Source organism: Tachypleus tridentatus, chromosome 6 (assembly GCF_004210375.1).
Source record: "Tachypleus tridentatus isolate NWPU-2018 chromosome 6, ASM421037v1, whole genome shotgun sequence".
NCBI lineage: Eukaryota > Metazoa > Arthropoda > Merostomata > Xiphosura > Limulidae > Tachypleus > Tachypleus tridentatus.
Genome location: NC_134830.1, coordinates 44673427 through 44694807, shown reverse-complemented (window position 1 = coordinate 44694807; position 21381 = coordinate 44673427). Strand labels below are relative to the sequence as shown.

At 34.9% G+C, this 21381-nt stretch overlaps 1 protein-coding gene and 1 long non-coding RNA gene across 5 annotated transcripts in view; one reads left to right on the top strand and one right to left on the bottom strand.

Annotated features, from left to right (window-relative positions):
• LOC143252367 (uncharacterized) overlaps positions 1-21381 on the bottom strand; it is a 90431-nt gene that overhangs the window by 15058 nt on the left and 53992 nt on the right. Inside the window, exon 3 of one of the 2 annotated variants that reach the window (XR_013028957.1) lies at positions 13304-14182. The exons of the other annotated variant lie outside the window; for it this stretch is intronic. This is a non-coding gene — a long non-coding RNA (uncharacterized LOC143252367). Of the gene's footprint in view, positions 1-13303; positions 14183-21381 lie in introns of those variants that run through there. 2 annotated transcript variants of the gene reach the window in all.
• Positions 3161-21381, top strand: part of LOC143252366 (uncharacterized) — a 30355-nt gene continuing 12134 nt past the window's right edge. Inside the window, exon 1 of one of the 3 annotated variants that reach the window (XM_076504368.1) lies at positions 3161-3479. The gene's annotated coding sequence lies outside the window, so the exon portion shown is untranslated. Of the gene's footprint in view, positions 3480-10868; positions 11049-21381 lie in introns of those variants that run through there. The other 2 variants (XM_076504366.1, XM_076504367.1) reach the window with 2 other exon arrangements.

Genomic DNA, 21381 nt, shown 5'->3' with positions numbered 1-21381 from the left:
ATATTTTAAGCATTTAGTAGGGAAAATGTGAACACTACGAAATTAAACTAAATACTAGCTGGTCAAAAGTTTAAGACCATACTGAAACAAAGCGTTAATAGGTAAATACGTAACGAAATTTAGTCATTTGTGTTCAAGCATTAGCGTTGTCAACATCTCCTGTGTTACATTGGGTAAAAACATGGCAAAGGCTAAAAGATTGACAGAGTTTGAACGTGGCAGAAATGTTGGGTTGCAAAAGCAAGGTCTTTCTCAACGTGCCATCGCTGGTGAGATTGGGCATAGTAAAACTGCTGTTACAAATTTTTTAAAAGACCCTGAGGGATACGGAACGAGAATTTCAAGTAATCGGCCAAAGAAAATTTCGCCGACGTTGAGCAAGAGGATTCGACGGGTTGTCCGGCAAGACACCAGCCGATCGTCGAACCAGATTAAGGGCCTTACGGACACAAAATGCAGCTCAAGAACAATAAGAGATCATCTACGAGAGAAAGGTTTTAAAAACCGTAAACGTCTTCAAAGGCCACGCCTTCTTTCACACCACGAAACAGCTCGGTTAAACTTTGCTGAGAAGCACCAAACATGGGATGTAAAAAAGTGGACGAAGGTTTTGTTCTCAAATGAGAAAAAAATTTAACCTGGATGGTCCAGATGGCTTCCAACATTACTGGCACGATAAGGATATTCCACCAGACACATTTTCTACACGACACAGTAGAAGAGGTTTCATCATGATCTGGGGTGCTTTCTCTTTGTATGGAACAATGAAGCTTCAGGTTATACAGGGGCGTCAAACAGCAGCTGGCTGCATTAACATGTTGGAGAGAGCATCCTTCTTGACTGAAGGCCCTCGCTTGTGTGGAAATTACTGGATCTTTCAGCAGGACATTGCTGCAATCCACAATGCTCGCAGGACAAAGGACTTTTTCATAGCGAATAACGTGATTCTTTTGGATCATCCAGCGTGTTCGCCCGAACTGCACCACATTGAAAATGTTTGGGGTGGATGATAAGAGAAGTCTATAGAAAGAGACATCAATTCCAAACAGTGCGTGATCTTCGTGAAGCTATTTTCACCACTCGGAATAACATTCCAGTCAGCCTTCTGCAAACGCTTGTATCGACCATGCCAAAGCGAATGTTTGAAGTTATTCGCAATGACGGCCGTGCAACTCACTACTGAGACCGTTAGTTGGGCATTTCCTACCCTGTTTAGGACTTCTTTTTGGTATGGTCTTAAACTTTTGACCAGCTAGTATTTAGGCTAATTTCATAATGTTCACATCTTCCCTAATAAATGCTAAAAAAGGTTTTTATTTTCCCTTTTCTTATTTTCATCTTTCGAAGCTCTACTCAAATAAGTGGTTGAGTCTAACAACGCAAAATGCATATTTTTTCTTTATGTTTATTGGCCTTAAGATTTTGGCCAGCAGTGTATATACATACAGAGTATATATAAGAGTTTTAGATGTAATAAAACCCATTGTAATGCTATAAAATTTTCACTCAGTTTTCTTACAATTAATTATATATGACTTTAAACATTAATTTCAGTTATTCTAAATCATATTTGCTTTGTAATGTAACTTTCTTTTTATATAACATGTATAGCTTTAGAACTAGTTCCATTCTTTCATAAGGAACAAAACTTTCAGTTTTACTAAAACAGTGAATAATAACTTTAAGTACTAACACTAAAGATTAACCTGTTAACTATTCTACGTAACCATATTTTCAGAATAGTAAGAAGAAAACTAAATTTCAAAGGAACATACATTTTCTAGACATTCAAACCACTGTTCTAAGCTATTTAATAATGAAATAAAAGAGTAACGAACTTGTTTAATTTTTTAATTAAAGCAATTCTGTAAGTTGTACGTAAGCCAGTTTGTGATCGTGAAACGCGTTTTTTGTTAAATAAATTTCATGAAGTTTGTTATCTGAGTATATGTATGAAGTGATGATTCTTTCTTCACTACAATAAAAATAAAATGAAAGTTTAATTATCTGTCATTTTTGGTCAAAAGTTGCGTTTAACATCATGAATTCACTCTAAAATAAACTGTTGGATAGGCAGACACTTCCAACTCAATATGTTCCTTGCTGGGACAACAGTAAGTCTACGCATTTACAACGCTGTAATCAGAGGTTAGATTCCCGTCAGTGAACACAACAGATAACCAGGTGAGGCTTTGCTATAAAAACACACACACAAATATCACGTTAATGCATGATTGAAAACTGCTTTCATCAAATTCATCACACATACTCAAAATCTATATTGTTTTTATTTATTAACACTCCTACGAAAAGACGTTTCTAGTCCTTATTTCTCCAAGCCCGTTCCCCTGGCTGTGGTTTCGCTAGATAGTAGATAGGGACAGTGGGAATCTCGTTAATCCATTCATTAATGGATTTAAATGGCGATTTCATTTAAATACAAAATTATTAGCCTAATATTAATAACCTTTCAAGTTGCTCTGGGGCCTATTAGGCCCCACTTTTCGTAGGAGTGTTAAACATCTACATAGAATTGGAAAAAGATGAAACTGTAAAAGCAAATGAGCCATAAACCGTATTGTGGAAACAGAAGGAGCGAAAGAAAGATTTGTAAAAGACAAATAACACAAGTTATTGTCTTCATTTTTAGAGCTCAAGTAGCCAAGGAAAAGCTCAAAAAAGAATAATATTCTCAAGTTTGCTAATAATATCACGTGAAGAATATTTGTTTACTGATCCACTGGGATATAATTTACATTTGTTTGAAACTAAGCACAAAGTTACAGAATGGGCTATCTGTGCTTTGTCCACCACGGGTATCGAAGCCTGGTTTCTAGCGATGTTAGTCCGCAGACACACATCGCTGTGCCACTGGGGAATAGAAGTTATGTCTTAGACCATCAGTTAATTCCGCATTCTAACTTCTTTTTTTTTTTGGTCGTGCATCACGCGATAAGTTATAAAATTAAGATATGCTATTAGAAATTTGACTTTCATTTTCAAATCTAGTATTCTTAGGTAAACTTTTAAATATCAAATAATACTAGCTTCTTCCGTGGGCGATTGCTATGACGTTTTATACGAAAACACCTGACGTCATTAAAACGTACGTGACATCTGCAGGAGCTGATGCAGTTCCCGCCTACTTGAGCAGCAGACGACATAATTTCAGTAGACGTTGTAGTTCGTAGTCGTACTTTGTTCTCGTGGAATCTAGATTGTAGAGGCTGGCGAGCCAAACAAGATAACCTGTTTTAACAACGCTTGCTCGTTGCATTTTCTCTATGGTTTAAATCTTCGTGTTTGGCATGTCTCATTTGTACTAAACAACAACCACAAAAACTGCGGAAATTAGAACTGGAATTACTATTCGTTCACATTATTATTATTATTTTAAATATTAGTTGCTAAAAGTTAATTTGTTTCTACAAGAAAATACAAAGTGAAAACGCTTTTTAAGAGAATAAGAACAGCCGCAGGTAAGAGTACTCATATATTTTTGTTCTACTACCACTAGGTAATGTTTAGTATTTAATGTTTAGTTTAGGCACATCCTTAACAAAAGCTATTTTTCTGGTTCGGTTCTTAAAAGTTTGACTTGGGTGTTTTATTCTTGTTGTTTTACGAGCTTGTTTTACCCTAAAATTAAATAGTAATTAACGAAATATCTCATATTTTTATTATTCTGGAGTACATTTTCCAACAAATTATTTTCATAGTGAAGTATATTAACAGAGTTAAATTTCGTGGTTTCGTTCTTTTAATAAATCTTTAAGTAACTAGTTACTAAGCTTCCGTTCACGCTCATTATTCAGTGAGAAAAACCAAATAAATTATTTTAAACTATTAATTGTAAGGTGCAGAAACCTTTGAGTATGAATGTTCAAAATTAGGACACACCCAAGAAATGATTAAGTCTGTTAAGGCATGTCCATTTATGTACTAATTTCAGTTGTATAGACGTGGAATATTATATGCCGTGTGAGTGTGTGAAAGAGGAGGGACTTATTTTAAGATGTATGTTGTTGTTGTTATTTTCACACGTGTAGTAAAATGTTAGCGATCGTTCAGAAATGGTGTGATATTTCGATTAATTATTACACTAGGTTAGGCTCTGTCTTAGAAACACGGATATCTGAGTTTTCTTTAATCTTATTCAAGTTTTGTAGGTCACTACAAAGGGACTTAATGAAACGTAACTCTTCCTTATTATTATTCACCGAAATAATTAGCAGCGTTAAATACTCGCACACTCATGATATAAGTATACAGCACGGCGAACACTTGTGTTCTTGATTCTGTGAATAGTGATCTTCGTTGAGGTTTTTATGACTTACCGTTTGGGGTCTTGTATGAAATGCCCACAGTTGTATTTTTTGTGATCTAGAATCAAAACAGTAAAACATACCATACTAGTCCCACCACTATAGTTAGAGTGGTTAAGTTCGAAGTTGTAAGATAAAAATTGTAGAAGCGTGTACTGTTATTGTTAAGCCATTTTGTTATTAGTGTAATAATACAAATTGTTTTATTATAATTTGCCACCAGATGCAAAAGACAAACCTAATGAATGAAACAAGATAGGTAGAAAACTTAATCAACATTTAAACACTTAAAAGGTTGGTTGACTTCAACAAATACGCTAAGCAAGAATTACTATTTCTAATTTATAAAACTTTGTTACAACGTAATATTATACTCTACCTAATACAGACAGTTTGGCAGTAATATTATTTCTTTATATGCAACAATAATATTACATTTGTATGGAATTGCACGTGTGCATTTTTATACGTCAAGCCGTTTTTCTTAGAGATGTCGTATTTTATTGTTTGTTAATAGGCCTAACTATAATATTACAAGGAAATATACGATTCTCTGAACCTGCATCCTTTTCTTTCTGTGTGACTTAGCGTCTGTGTTGCATCCTGAAATACCGGAAGTTACGTATACAGTAGCGTTCTAGAAAGAAAATACCTCGAGCCAAGTTTCTATTTTGTACAGTTATGAAATGTTCAGTACTATTTAAACCTTTAATGCATATCTATATGTGATGGCTGTTAATAAACTGTCCAATGGAAGGTGTTTCTGTCAGAGAAAATATGTTCTATATTATTACTTTCCAGAAATGTGGTGTTAAAAAGTTTTATATTCTGTACTTGATGTCAGACAATCTAACCCAAACAATAACAACGAAAAAAAGAAAGAAAACAGTTCTTTAGTATAACGGTATCGTCGTAAGGTATTAATAAGTAGGCTTCTTATTTTTTAATGTAAATAATTAGAAAAAAAAACCTTTTATAATTAAAGTCACATTAAAAGTACTTACAAAAATATTTTTTATGGAATTGTGAAAAAAAATAAAATTAACAATATTTGTACCAAAATATCGTATGGAAGCAATTTGTTTCAGCAGGAAGAATTTTTATACCAGATGGCGCAACACTCAAACACAACGTGTTTTGATGGTACTGTTATTTCTGAACAACTGTAGTTTAACTATGAAACATATGAATACTCGCTGGTATCTAAAGTTTTAATTACAATGTGTTAACAGGGGTACAGAATTGCATTGTTTATTTAATAAAGAAAAAGAGAGATAGAAGGAAAGACAACACGACGTTTTAGAAGTTTCTCATAATATTGCAGTATATTGTTGAAGTTTAAAATCAGCTTTTCCCAGCGACATATCTGCGGGTTGAAAACTATTTCAAATTATGTCTCGAACTGATGGAGAAGAATTTCTGAATGTTGAATGTAACCGCTAGATGTCGTCGCAAGCCCGTTGACAGTTATCAGTTCAGTTGTTGATCGTACGTGGAAGCAGTACCTTACTGATAACTAAGTATATGTTTCAGAGATGCAACTGTAAAACAAAAACTTTAATTCCACAACAACAACAATCTAAAAGATTTTAGAGGACAGTCTGTGAGAAATATAACAATCCTTTAATTCTAAGCAAAAGTTTTGTTTGCTTGTTAAAGACAAAATTGCACAATGGGTTATCTCTGCTTTACCAGCCGCAAGTATGAAACCTAAGCTTTAGCGTTATTTTAGCTCTCAGGTTTCTCCACACTAGCCCAAATACGGAAAATCGGTACATTTCACAATATAACGATTGTCACTCGATTAATCTTACGGGTAGATTAGGATGATAAAATGCATTTTGCGAATGTAATGTGCAGTTAACTGCGTAAGTCGTGTCGTGGTTTTTTTTCTTTCGTTTTTCGGTTAAAGTTTAAAGAGTAACTTACGAGTTTTTCTAGAATGTGGTAAAAGTAAATTAACAGATACATTCGACACAAACAACAGAAAATGACATTGAATGCAAGTGACATCTCGTTATTATTTAACTTTCATAACAAAATTAACAGCTCCATTGAAACTCCAAGTTAATTTGTAGCACGATAATTGTTGTTTATACCTATTTTCTTATTAATCACCTGAACTTGCACATGTTTATTACTAAACAATTTTTTTTCTTTCCGGAATACTGGCCTTCCGCCAGAACAAAAATATCCCTTCATCACGACTGAGGCAGCGTGTGCGCAAACTTCCAATATTTCAAGTTCTAGGATCTTATTTCTCAGTACTTAGAACTCGCACATGTTAAAGCGATCTCAGACTTTACAGTTGCAAAATTAGGTGAAATGTTTAAAAAGAAAATAACAACGAAGAACGATATATCTAATATTTTGTTCTAAACACTCGTAGAGGTTTATGATGTTGGAAATCCACAGTTGGAATAGAACACATACTTCTCCTTCTAAATTACGTCGATAAAAATATTTTCTTGATGACGAGAAACCCACTTGAAATAAAAATGTATCTCAGAATAGCTGGTATGGGTATTAACACTTTTACTAATAAAGCAGAGAACAGTGTTTCGACCTTCCTAGGTCATCTTCAGGTTAACAACGAGAGAATTTGCAACTGACCGTTGCCGGACACACGTCTTAGGAGAGAATAAACGGGTGCGGGATTATAGGGGGCGTTGCAGTTGGATGTTAGGTTATTAATTAGTTTAGGTATATATTGGTCTAGTTTTGATTTTAGTTGTTGTATAAATTGGGCTTTGATTTTGCGTTTGTTTATGTTTGTTTTCCTACTTAGTTACTGGGTGTTTTCTATGGTTATCTTGTGTTTATTTGATTTGCAGTGTTGAAAAACGTGCGAAGGTGTTTTTTTTTTTTTGTTGTTGTTGTTCTTTGAATCTAGTTTTCATTTTTCTGCTTGCTTCTCCAAGATAGAATTCGTGGCAGTTGTTGCATTGTATTTTATAAATTATGTTGGTGTTGAGTTTGTTAGTGTAGTTTTTACATAGTATGGGCTTTAGTTTTGTAACTGGTTTTTAAATAAATTTGATGTTTTCTGGAATGTTGTTTTGTTACAAGTTTTTGTTTCCAAATGTTAGTTATTTTTCGCTGATGTCGGAAGTATATGGTATGCAGCAGTGTAAGGTTTTTTGTTTGTTGTATCTTGGGATTTATTGTTATTTGTTTCTTTGTTGATCTAGGTGTGTGTGTATAATTTTTTCCATGGTTTGTTGAGGAAATTTGTTGATGATGAAGTGTTGTTTTATTTTGTTAATTTCATCGTTAATTTTATAGGGTGAACATAGTTTTGTGGCTGTGTTTATTTGGTTTCTTAATATGTTGAGCTTTTGTTTTGTTTCATGTGCTGAGTGAGTCCCATGGAATGTATAATCCAGTATGGGTGATTTTTCTGTGGATTTCTGTTTTGAATTGTGTATCGGTTCTAGTGATCTTGAGGTTAAGAAATGCTTTGTGGTTAGTTTTTTTTTTTCATGTTCACAGGTGAACTTAATGTTGGGGTGTATTGAGTTAATGTGGTTGAGGAAACTAAATGTGTGTTCTGTAGGTGTGAATCCATTGATACACATCCCAAGCAACCCGTATAGAATTCACTACCACCAAAACTAACTTCATGTTCAACTTATCATCGTATTTGACTTACTGACGTGCGATGTTGTGTATGTACTGTTCTATTCAACCAGCAGTTAAAAGCTGTGTTTATTTGTAACTGTTTATCAAAGATTAAATACCTTGTATGAGGATATAATTAATTGGGTTCTAGCGATTTGTAACTAAAAAAAATAAATTCCACTTCGTTGTGTATTACCAGCCCATAACTGCTGAACTTTGTATGCGATATTTTCATGTCTATACAATTAAACTTTCCTCACAAACACATCACTCGAAGCAGCAAAAAACAAACAGGGGGCTGGACAAGCTCACCTGACGCCCGAACAATAGCAGCAGGGGCAGATGGTGGTCGTAATTATCTTATGCATGTCTAGCATGGGGAGGGGATAGAGCATATCTCCGAAAAACGGAAGGAAGGGGTAAGAACATGGGCATAGGAATGGCACGTGGTGTCACTGAACTTGGTCATGCTTCTGGGATGGGTTATGTACTTAAGTACGATTACATGTTGTACCGTGGGAGAAAGAAACATTCACTCACGTGTTGCAGGCGGGAAATCAGATACAAAACTTTTATAAGAGTGAACTTAGTAATAGACAGAAATAAAAACCAACAACATAATAACACCAGTTATTGCACAGTGTAAAGTTGTGGATTTCAGTTATTTTTAGTGATACCATAAAAGCAGGCTTTGAAACTCAAAGCTTCTACATTAGCAGTCGACTAGAGGAAGTTATAACCCCTAATGTGAAAACAAGTATAAAGTTCATAGGTCAAAGTAGTACTGTATGAACTAATGTAGATGCTCTTGTCAATAGCAGTATTGCAGATAAATAAACGTATGTATTGTTTCTATTTAACAACTATTATTTTATTCAGTTTTTCAATGTTTTACAGTGGTGTGTTACGTGGATAAAAGGTGATATTGGTGTATAAATTTACAGGGAAGATCCCAAAGTATTTAAATATCTCGCACAGCTGCAAGATGCCTTGGTATATAGACAGCTGAACTAGGAATTCAAAATGTAAGCAAAATTCAAGAAAGTTGAAAGGTTTGGTTTGTTTCGAATTTCGCGCAAAGCTACTCGAGGGCTATCTGCGCTAGTCATCACCCCCCACCGCCAACTCTTGGGCTAGTCTTTTACCAACGAATAATGGGATTGACGGTAAAATTATAACGCCCTCACAGCTGAAAGGGCGAGCATGTTTGGTGTGACGAAAGTTGAAAGGAAGAAAAGTATAAACTAGAAATATATAATATTGTCACAGAGATCTGAAAATAACCTGTTACTATATCTTGACTACATTAACTGACCCAAAATCACTGCTATCGAACATTTTATTCGTATATTATTGACTTCATATAGTATCAAGCCTTCGGTACTTGTGTCCACGATTGGTTGTGTGATTTTAGCCTATTTTCTAAAATGAGCAAGCAGTTCCAGGTGAATTAGGCACCTTCCTATGTATATACAAGTGAAACAATGACGTAGTCGTATGCTACTGATCTGAAAGCTGTTATCTGGGAGTATAACAATGCATAACACGAATCTGTGCAACCTAGCGCGTATTACCACGTGACAGTGAGAGAAAAGCGTAGCTGTATAAACAGACAAAATAACGTAACAATCTATGAAACCATGGAAGTTTAGCTGCAACATTTCTTGAATATCAGCTCTACTAAACTAATGTAAAAGGTCAAATCGCTGAGCTCTTGAGAGAGAAGTATTTTAATACAGAAATTATACTTTTGAAAGATGGGAAGAGTTTAAAAGAGTATACGTATGTATATATGTATTTACGTATATACATTCATCAGAACACATTAACTAAAATCTTGATAAGTTAGAAAAATATCTATATTCTAGATATATAAACTATTTTATTTTAACCAACATTTCTCATTTGCGGCTTCATCAGGGTTAGCATACACAACTGATTGATATTAGAATAGTTGCTAAATTACAAGTAGTTTTGTATCAGACAGTTGTGTATGTTAACCCCGATAAAGCCACAAAGGTAAAACGTTGGCTCAAAAAAGTTTTCTGTATATCTAAGAGTACAGGGGATCCTTTTCTAAATTTTTTATCAAAAATTTAAATCCCTCCAGTATCAACTACAAATTTTGAACACATTAACTATATAACAAGACAAGGAGAATCAATACAGAAGAATTTCCCAAAGAAGGATTTTCAGCGTTGCCAATCGTGAAACCCAAGATTTAAAAATAACTGACGCGCGCATTTGTGAAATATTTGGATACCAGCGGCACGAGCGATGTTGCTGTAATGTTGTGATGACATACTACTGGCTTTTTATACTGTAAGTGCTACGCTCAGTGTTAGGCCAAATATTAATGTTGCTCCTTCAGAGTGGTTTTATTTACTTTCTAGTAGTTCACATTGATACCGATAGGTGTATCAAAGTCAGACGAGAGACAAAATGCATTGTTTAAACATATAAACCAATGACAGCAGTTTAGACTGTATGTTTAATTTTATTACGCGCAGAAAGAACTAGCTATTCGCTTGATTTAACCTCGCTGCTTTGCTGATACTACAATGATAACAATCATTTAGGAACGCCGAAGGGGAACTTGATTGTTCTTTAGCTTCCCCTCTGGCCATTGTAATATTTTATGCTGGCTTTATGAGTACTTCCATGAGTTAGTATACGACCCGAATATTTTTGTTTTATCATAACTGTAATTTTTTCTAGACAGACATCTGTTTGATATCTGGTATAAATAAATACTGACAGCTGATGAAAAATTTACAGTTAACTGACCACTGATGTAACAGTAAACACATTTTTTTTTGTGTGTGTGTGTTGCGCCTTCACAACAAGGGCAGGAGTTCTTGCTTCCGTTTCCTGTGTGTGACGTGTGGTCCGACATCTAGTAGTAGCAGTTGTCAAGCGTTTCCTTTTGGCGACGTTTGTCTTCGTATAAACTGTTGGTTGATATTTGTACGTTAGGAACCATAATAACTAGCACAAACAACGGGTATCGCCGTTGCTGTAGGCCTATCACACCTGCTCGTGAGATCCCAGTGACGAGATCAGTTTACAGAATGACTTAAATCTCAGTATTTCTCACAGGAGGTAAGTACAGTTAATCATACAATAAGCCAGCAACGCGATACAGGAAGTACATTCGTATTTCATGCGTGTGTATCTATTAGTATAAAAACACGTCGGAAATTAAATCATTATTAAATGATTTATGAAAATTATGGAATTTAACTAAAATTAATTTGTACCTTTAAAATACACGTACTCTTCACTTATGTGATCAGTCTCGAAGTAATTATTTATTCATCACATTTTTAGTAAAAACTACACAGAAAAATGTTATCGTGAACAAAAATGCACGTGCACTCTGAAAGAGACTTGTTTTGCACTTTTGGGCCTTTTCACCGTATTTTAGAACAGGTAACAGTAAGCATGTTTGGTACCAATAAACGTTTATTTTTTATGTTTAAGGCCAATTAGGTAATACATGTGTTAAAATACCAAAATAATATTTATTAATTAACATTTATTCACCACTTAAAACTTTTTAGACAGTGATGGCTCCATAACGTTACAAATAATAGTAGGTCTGTTTGTTGTCTAATTCAAGAATTAGACCTTATACATAAATGTAACGTAAGACATAGCTGAGACACTTTTGGTAAGTATTATTTTGTTTTTGGTTACAACTTAGTGCCCTAAAACTTCCGAATTAAACCGTTTTGTTGTTATATCACCGAAGTTATAAAAAAAAAAAACTTTTCTAACAAATCAACACAAATATTGGGCATTTAACATTAACACCATGTTGGGCTACGGACAATAAAATGATAGTTGTGTTGTTGAGCAACGATTTATAATCTTCAGCATTACCATAAAAGGAGCGTGAAAGCGTTCTTGAAAGAGTGACAGAGAATAAACTTTTCATAGTTAGAGAATATAGATACACTTACGCGCGCGCGCAAACCTATCATCCAGCAACAAACTGTTTTCACGCTACCCGTAAATATTCAGTTTGTGCATAAGTTATTTGATGCTCGTGTTCCTTAATTATACATAATTTTGTGATGAGAAATATAATACTTAATTTGTGAAACTACTGTTTCTAGTTGCTGAATGTTTTAGGCGAAAAATTTACTTTAAATATGTTTCATTGCTAAGTGATACTGATCATAATCGCTCTGTCCATCTTGACCCGGCATGGTCAGGTGGGTTAAGGCGTTCGACTCGTAATCTTAGGGTCGCGTGTTCGAATCTCCGTCGCACTAAATATGCTCGCCCTTTCAGCTGTGTGGGGCGTTATAATGTGACGGTCAATCCCCACTATTCGCTGGTAAGAGTAGCCCAAGAGTTGGCGGTGGGTGGTGATGACCAGCTGTCTTTCCTCTTGTCTTACACTGCTAAATTATGGACGGCTAGCGCAGATAGCCTTCGTAATTCAAAAAACAAAAACAAACTGCCCATCTTTGCGTCTTCATTTCACTGAAAATTTATTCTTGGGGAAATACTGACAATAGAATTTAGGCAGAGATTGTTTCAAATCCCATGATTATAATAAAAACATTCACTCATTCTGAAAATAGAAACTTGGAAGAGATTGTTTCAAATCCTACCATTATAATAGAAAACAATCACTCATTCTTGAATGGTTAGCCTCGTATGTATGATACAAACCTAGCAATTTGTTTGACTTGGCTGGTGTGTACGTAGTCTTGTGATAATGACGTATGAATCCATCTCAAATCTGTATGGTGTAAAGCTGATCCAATGACTAATTATACATACCAGTAAATTTTGTCTCCTGCTTAAAACATGCATTGCTTACTCTTTATTGTACTGACATGTAGAGTAACAGAACAATGGAAAGTAGCTGTATTAATTTAATTTCCATTTGTTTCATTTTCTAGCATCATTACATTGTTGTTTTAGCATCATTACATTGTTGTAGAATTATTTATTATTCTACGAAAAATTCTCATTAACGTAAAAAAGTTGTAATTAAAGGCCAAAACGTCTTAAATCACTAAGATCCTGTTGTCCACTTATAATATCCTTACAAATAATCAGTTTTGTTTTTTATATATATTTTTTTATATAGTGAAACATGTTATCCTTTGAAAAATATGTAGGTGAACCTGTTGAAAGGTTAAATACCTTAGGTTTGTATACTTTATTCAGCCTTAAAAGTGAGTGATAATAGTCCAGGTTTGAGTATTTAACCTACTTGCCAATATTAACTAAACAGCTAGTTATGTTATGGAGATGTTAATTGTTACGCGAAAATCAACTGAATATTAATACACTTGTAACATACATAAATCTATAAATTGGCTCGTGACCGAGAATTTAGATTTCATGTAATGGTACATGTCCTGATGACAGAAACACTGACCGCATGACACACTTTCTTCAGGTGAATAGTTTATATTTATGGACTACACGTAATTAGAAGATGTTCCATTTCACTCATATTGACCCATTTTATTTTCCATGCATCAACTAATTCTGTTAACGGAGAAATTTCCGAATTAGATGTTCGTTTGTTTTTTACTTAGTGGGAAAAATGAATCAATGAATATTTTATTGATACTTCTAAACCATTATCGCTTGTTTTTTTATGCTTTCAAACTGTGTTATTAAGCTGTTAAAAAAACAAACTTGATAAATTACCAGCTGTATACGAGTATAGATGCTAACTTCATCACCTAGCATGGCTGGAAGAAAATCGATCCAACCGTAGTGTGGCCACAATTTATTACAGACAAGAACGACACCAATGAGCTCCACATTGAAGTTCTTCTAAACGTTGTAGATAGTTTTAGTCGCCTACGTTTCTGAAGTTCACGAAATGCTTCGAGAGGGAGCGTCTAGTTATGTGGCTAAGTACATGCATGATACGTCAAAAATCATAAAAAGAAATTACCTTATTTGTAAATGTGAAAGGAAGGAGTAAATACACGTATAACTTAAATGTTGCCAAATAAAAACCCCTTGACTGGGGCGTCTGCTCGTACATAACAGTTGAAATATAACTGAGGGGAACTACCTCCGTATTTCCCAGCCACGTGATGTTAGAAATCACGTGCAGTAGATATATAGTGGAGGCCGAATTTATCTCTCTCTCTCTTTTTTTTTTTTCCTTTCTCTAGCTGCGTGGGCTGTAAGTTCCGTGGAGATCGAAAGCAGTTGGTTGTGTTAATAAGTGCTTGTTCCCAGAAAGGTAACTAGAAATGAACGGAACAGAAATGCACGTGAGGTGATGGTTACTGGGTGTAATTATTACAAGAGAAGCAACTTTGTATTGTAGTTGAATAGTAAGAATGTTTAACGTGATTGTCAAGCACACAGAGAAGTTAAACCTCAGGCCATAGAAGTAAAAATAATGTGAAAAGTAATACCCAGATTGTAAAAGAACACAAGTATAAGTTGTATATTGTCTTTATGCGAAACGGTAGGAATAATACCCAGATTGTATTATTATTTAAACCATTCTCTTGACCAAAATTTATAGTTTGAAATCAAAACTGCTGACAAATACGTGATTGTAAATCAAGCATTTTCAATTGACAGAGAAGTTAAACCTCAGGCCATAGAAGTAACCATTTGATTTCTGGAATTTTCTATTTCCAGGTCTATCAACAGGGTTAAAACAGTTATTTGTTAAGTTTGTTAATAAGCATAAATATTTTTAAATAACACTGGAATCCAACAGTTGGTTTGTAACGGAGTGTATTATTTTAACAGATAGTTTTATAAAAACAAATCTAATGCTTCCAAAAACTTAAAAATGTTAAGATAACATAGCATGACATTTCGTATTATCGGAACAAACGAACGTTTCTTACTCTCTTGTGTTGCTACAAAAGTATAAAAAAAAAAAAGAGATATTCGTGTTAAACAAAAGAACGATCATGATGCATCTCTCGACATTCAGACTGAGTATTTTGTCTGCATGAACGTACGGTGTCAATGTTATAAAAACTGGGTGGATCAGTGACAGAAATACTCCCAAAGGCACAGCGGTAAGTCTGCAGACTGATAACACCAGAAACCGGGTTTCAATACCCGTAATGAGCACAGATATTCAATAGTGTAGTATTTTTCTTAATTAGAAACCAGTGTGGCAGCAATAGAAATTTTGCGACAGGTTAAGTTAACACGACAGGTGGAGTTTTATTACAGGTTTTGTATTCAACAGGCAGTGTGAATTACGGATTCTTAAAACCAGTTTCTTAAGATTTGGACTTTTTATTGTTTGTTTGTTTTTTAATTTCGCGCAAAGCTGCGCAGAGGCTATCTACTCTAGCTGTCCCTAATTTAGAAGTCTTAAGACTAGAGGGATGGCTACTATTCATCAACCGCCGCCAACTCTTGGGCTACCAATGAACAGTTGGATTTACCGTCACATATAACATCACCAGGGCTCAAAAGGCGAACATGTTTAGTGAGACGGAGATTCGAACCTGCAACCTTCAAATTGCGAATCGAGTGCCCTAATCACGTGGCTATGTCGGGCCTTTTATTGTTTATTTATGCTATAATAATTCATCACGGAACAGTAGTGGAGTAATACATATCTTTTTTTGAGGGAAACGACCATCACCTTGTTCATCTGTGACTTTCGGATATTCATTTTGGTATCATTGTACCATATTTTAAATGGTATATGTTATCATTTGTGTTCGAATAGAAGACTTTCGTTTTTATACTTCGCAGCGTGATATGTTATTCTAATCTCTACACCAAAAGTAATATGGCTTCTCTTTGAAAAACCTATAACGTACCTTGACATTTGAAGAATAGAAACAGAAAAGTGGGAATCCCCAGGCCCTGGGAATGTATTACATTTTGGATAACAACAACAAATATTTTGATTAAGTACCAGAAATGTAGTTGGTCTTTTATACTAGTATGTCGTCAAGCTAGAACATGAAAAAGAATTTAAAAAAATAATAAAGGTCACCACAAAGTTCATGAAACTGGGGGTTTGGTAATTTGTGCATTTCATTTCATTACAATGTTATTGAAATAAATTATTGCGGTACCAGTCGGTCCACAATATAAACATGTAAAAACGTTGTCGATAATTAGTCATCGTAGAGAATTGAATCAAAAATAAAACCAAACATATTTCAAGCTACGTTTGACATCGTTAACAATCGATAGAAAATGTAAGATCAGCTGTTCTCGGATCAGAGATACTATTGGTGGCTTTGTGAAAATTATACTAAACGGAAGGTGTGCAATTCACTGTTGCTTCTCGGGCATAAATGTTCGCCCATATGGCTGGCTGCTCTTCAAGTCTACAACAGAGGAACATTGTTGAAGCGTGCGCTGAAACGCTACGCGGTGATTCACCCTTTCACTGCTCTTCCCAGGTTGTCAAACAAAAGGAAGGAGGAGCGTTGAGAACATACCTCACGATCCCCCTCTTCCCCACCACCACACACAAATGTTGTTCTACAGTCCACGGATCAAAGACTACTTCGTGATCGAGATATAAACGCACTCGTATACAAGAAATTGCTAACTGAAACTATTATTTTGTATCCCGCAGGTGATTTTTAAAGCAAAAATTTCCTCGAACCTACGAATTTTATGAAAAGTTGTGAAGCTAAACGCACCTCACAGTACATTCTTTGTATGTTTGGTATTAAGACTACTAGGAATGAATTGCAAGAAGTTACGCGATACGTATTAAACTTTTATTTGAACAGTACAGTACTGTCAGGATAACTATAATATATATAAGTTTTGTCGAGTAACACCTGCTTAAGTTACTTGGATAATTGGCGCCTCGGAAATGCAACGTATTGTGACCTTGGGATTGAGCAGGTGTTGTACCCAAATAATGTGGAAATAGGAGTAAACTTTTTTCGTTGTGGAAAGGGAGATATTTCAACAAGTGATTTAAAGTGGACACATCTTTTTTATCTTGAACTTGGTTAAACATTTAAGACATATTAACACAATGTTAACCCTTAAACAGCGGCCATTTGATGCTGTTACATATAACATTCCCGCTGTTTAAGGGTTAAACAAAACACGGGAATACCTTAAAAAAATAATAGAATGGCAGCTGTTAGAAGTCAAAGAGAGGGCTTACGTCGATTTATTAAACAATCACGTGTGTCTGTGTCTGACTATCTGTTTCGCGCACTCTCTTTCTCTAGACCGTGCTGTCGATTCGCGATGTGCAAACGCGGGATCGAAACCTTTAGCTGAACATACTTTCTCTTTCAGTGACAATAGAAACCACTGTGGGTTTGTAAAGAATAGCCTAAGATGTTGATGTTGACAGTTCCATTTAGCCCATTCCAGCTAAATTAGAGACGGTTAGCGCATATGTCCCTAGTATAGCTTTGCGTGAAAAATCAACAAACAGAACTGCTGTTTTTTACGCCAGTAAAAGTTAAAAGACAAAAAATGTGTATAACCCAGTTAATCTTGAATAAATAACCTTACTTGCTAGTGGTTAAATTTGTGAAGTATGACAGTAAATTAATGCTGTCACTGTCAGTTTCCATCAGCAAAATGAGATGCATTAAAAAAAATGTTAACAGTAGTTAAATTCCGAGAACGTGTAGGTGTCAGTCATTGTCGTTTTGACTTTTTGTAACTTAACTTGCTACAAGCTGTACGATTCGTTATAATAAAATAGATATTAATTATCATGAAATTTTACCTTATCCGTGAAGATTTTGTAATTTGTAGCTGGAACTTTGGTGCATCAACCAGGATATAAGTGTTATGGTACGATACCAGTTGATAAGAATAACTATTCATTTATCAATAATTTTGAATGTAGTGCAGTTTTTCATTTATCAGTTTCTTATCGTTCAATAGTTGGGAATGATATTTCGGGAGTGGAATCTTGTGTGAGGACAAAACATATAATTGTTGTTTTAGTATTGTTGTTGGTCGATTGTCTATACGCAGGAACCTTTGAACCTACGTGTAATTAAATTAAAAGCTTCATTACGTAGAAGTCTAGTTTATTCTTATTAGGGCCGGCACTAGTGGGGGGGGGCAAACCCCCGCTGTCGGTCCACATAATCATATACCTTTCGTTAATATAATCGCATGTTTGGATCTTTATGTATCTCACTCTCCCCTTCCCCTCTTCAGTTAAAAGCTCCGTAACTATGTTTTAGTTGGGGAGAGTTCTTTCAAACTTTTGATGGGAAAGTGAGCATTTTAAAATTCGTTCATTGTTGCCAATAAGAAATAGAGTAGCAGGCATTTAACTCGATCCAATTACGATATTTCGCATGTATAATGGATAAAAGGTTGTTTTGTTTTTTCCGAAGGTTCATGTTTTTTATTTTTTAATAGATAAATTCCTTCCTTTCGGGAAACAATAATAATCTGCATGCCGTTTCGTCAGACGCTGTTTTTTTTGTTTTTATTTTATCGTGTGTACCATTTAACCAAAGCTTATAACTCAACAGCGCTTACCATTCCAGTGTGTTTGAAATAACTAGTAATGTCTGACTGGAAACAATGTGGTGTTCATGATATATACTTACAACACTAGTCTGTGTAAGAACACTTCACAAACTGTATCTTGTGCGTGCTGGGTAGTAATTAGGTTGTGTCGTGTGATAGCTTTTAATCAGCCAAATGGACCACGAAAACTGACGTACTTCTCTATCTCTTGTGGAGGAGAAACTTGTGCTAGCACGTTGATTGATTTCTTACCCTCCCATAATGGAAACAGCGCGGTTTATATGTATGTGTGCGTCTTTATATACATGTGTGTGTGTATATGTATAAGATGTAGCGCATGGCGCGCGCTTAGAGTTGATTAATCACACGCAACAATAAAACCACCTTATGTCAGTAATATAAAATCATTCAATAGTTTCATTGGCTGCTTGTGTTGATCAAAGGACCTTGTTTATTGGTTGCATAAAACAATGTCTGCTGCATGTCACTGAAAGTCTTAAGTCTTCCCAAGCGCGAGTGTTGTAGGCGACTTTACATAATAATTGATCATAGTTCTTAAGACATTTTGTAACACGTTTGTTGTATTTAGGAAACTGAAAGTTGATTTTAAAAAAGTAATTTTTAGCGTGGCTTATTCTTACAGATGATCACTTGCAGAAGAACGTTTTGATTGTTTTGAAACCCGGAATGAGTAAGTTGTTGATGGCTCTCAGTTTGGGCGCGTGAGCGTGCAATTTGTTACACAAAAAGAAAAAGTATGATCATGCATGCTTTAAGCTATTCCGGTTATAATAAGAGGACAACGAAAGTTGAATATTTTTTAAGCGTCACGGAAGAGAAGATGGTTTTCACGACAGTGAACTTCACTCTGTTAGGATAACTTCACTCTATAAGGATAACTTCTCAACAATGAGATTTCATTTTATTCGACGTCCAACTTGTTTTCGGATCGAGTTCTGCTTTGTTATCAGTTATTTTCAGTGGCTTTAATTTCAAATCACAGCGATGTTCGGCCCAGCATGCCCAGGTGGTTGGGGCGTTCGACTCTTAATCTGATGGTCGCGGACTCGAATTTACGTCCTACCAAACGTGCTCGCTCTTTAAGCTGTGGGGGCGTTATGGTATGACGATCAATCCTGCTATTCATTGATAAGAGTAGCCCAAGAAATGGCAGTGGGTGGTGAAGACTAGTTGCTTCTAGTCTTTCACTGCTAAATTAGAGACGGCTAGCGTGGATAGCTTTCGTGTAGCTTTGCGCGAAATTCGACCCAAATTCAATCGTTATTGAATGATTCAATTAAAGTCCAACATACAGTGGCGCCAAATGGCTTCAACATATGCGTTTCTTGTGTGTTTTTATGCAAGATAAATCGTATGTCAAATAGGTGTTCATGATTGGTATTGGTGAGTAAAATAGAATTTAAAAAAACACACTAAATCTCAGTTTTTAAAAGGTTTGCAATTTTAGTAAGTAAAATGGTTCAGTTTTACACCCTAACTTCTATACAGTTTTTATTAAGATGTAAAAAGAGTCGTTTTGAATCAAATGTATAGAAACAAGCGTGGCCTTCGCCATGAACAACTCAGTATGTTACATCTAACATGCGTGTAAGTACAGAAGTGGACATTTTAACTCTGAACTGAAAATCATTTCTAACATGCTAGGTGCATCAGCACTATTGATATAATTACACAAGTGTTAATCGCCCGTAGAGGTGTTACAGCAGTAAATCAGAACCTGCATATATCGTGTCGTAGATAGAGAACTGTAACGGAACGTATGTGCTGGAAGGTACGAAAGAAATGACTGTATGTATAGAGGTATTCACGAGAAGTCTCTGTAAATTACTTCTCAGTTGAAGACGACAAAAGAAACTTAAGATAATTCTCCGATATTGTTGCTGTGTGTATCGAACTCAAATATAACATGCAAATCATAATAGACTGCTTACGGATATTAAGAGTAAATTCCTAGTTTCTAAATTACGTATAATTTAACTAAACTTAAGCAATGGTGATGGTGTTATCACGATACTCGTGCAACGTTTTAGGTTTTTTTGTTGTTTTCTGTGGTGAAAATTCCATTGTTTTATTTTTCGTTCTTACGTTATTTCAACATTTTTCTTTATTTTAGGTGTTACATGTTTATTTTCTAATACAAATAGTTTTTGTTCCAATAAAATACGTTAGATAATTAGCTATACTTAACTACCTCTCTGTTGTTGTATTTTAAATTCGTTTCTAGTTTAAACAAATAATTTTTAGGAGAAATTAAATTGAAACTTAAGAACTTTGAAACCGTTAGCTTAATTCATTACTATAGTTAAGTTATCAACATTATGAATATCAATATAAATCCAACTCTGGGTCTATAATTTACTGTATAACTGTTTCTTCAGTGTTTATCTATCAAGTCACTTTGTTCATGGTTATTCACTCTGTAACATTGCTGGTTGAATCAGTCAACAAACGACGCAAGTTATCGTTTCTAAATGAGTCACCATCTTAAAAAAAAAAAAAAAAGTACTATTGGAATCGTTGTTTAGTTTGTTGTTAAATGTTTGGTTGTGAGCGTCCTAAGAGACCATGATGGTTATACCACGACCAAATTAGCATTGTGAGCGAGGTCGTAGATTTAATAAGATTATTTAGTGACAGTTAACCATATTGAGCTCAACGGCTGTTTCGTTTTCTGGTAGTAACCGAAACGTTTTTTAGTTTAGTATTATGTCAACTGTCATCCGGTGTGAACTATATATAGTTGTTAACGCACCGTTCCGAGTAGATTGAAACAGTTATATTAACCTTGAAGGGTTTTCTTTCTCTCAAACTGTAGGTTTCAGTATTAATTCCCTCGTGAATGAATCGTCATTTTCTAGCTCTTAATATCTAGTAAATTATACGACCCAGAGGTTTTAATATTTTACCTCTTAAGTAAAACCATCTCTGGTAATTGTGGCTCGTGTTGTATGTC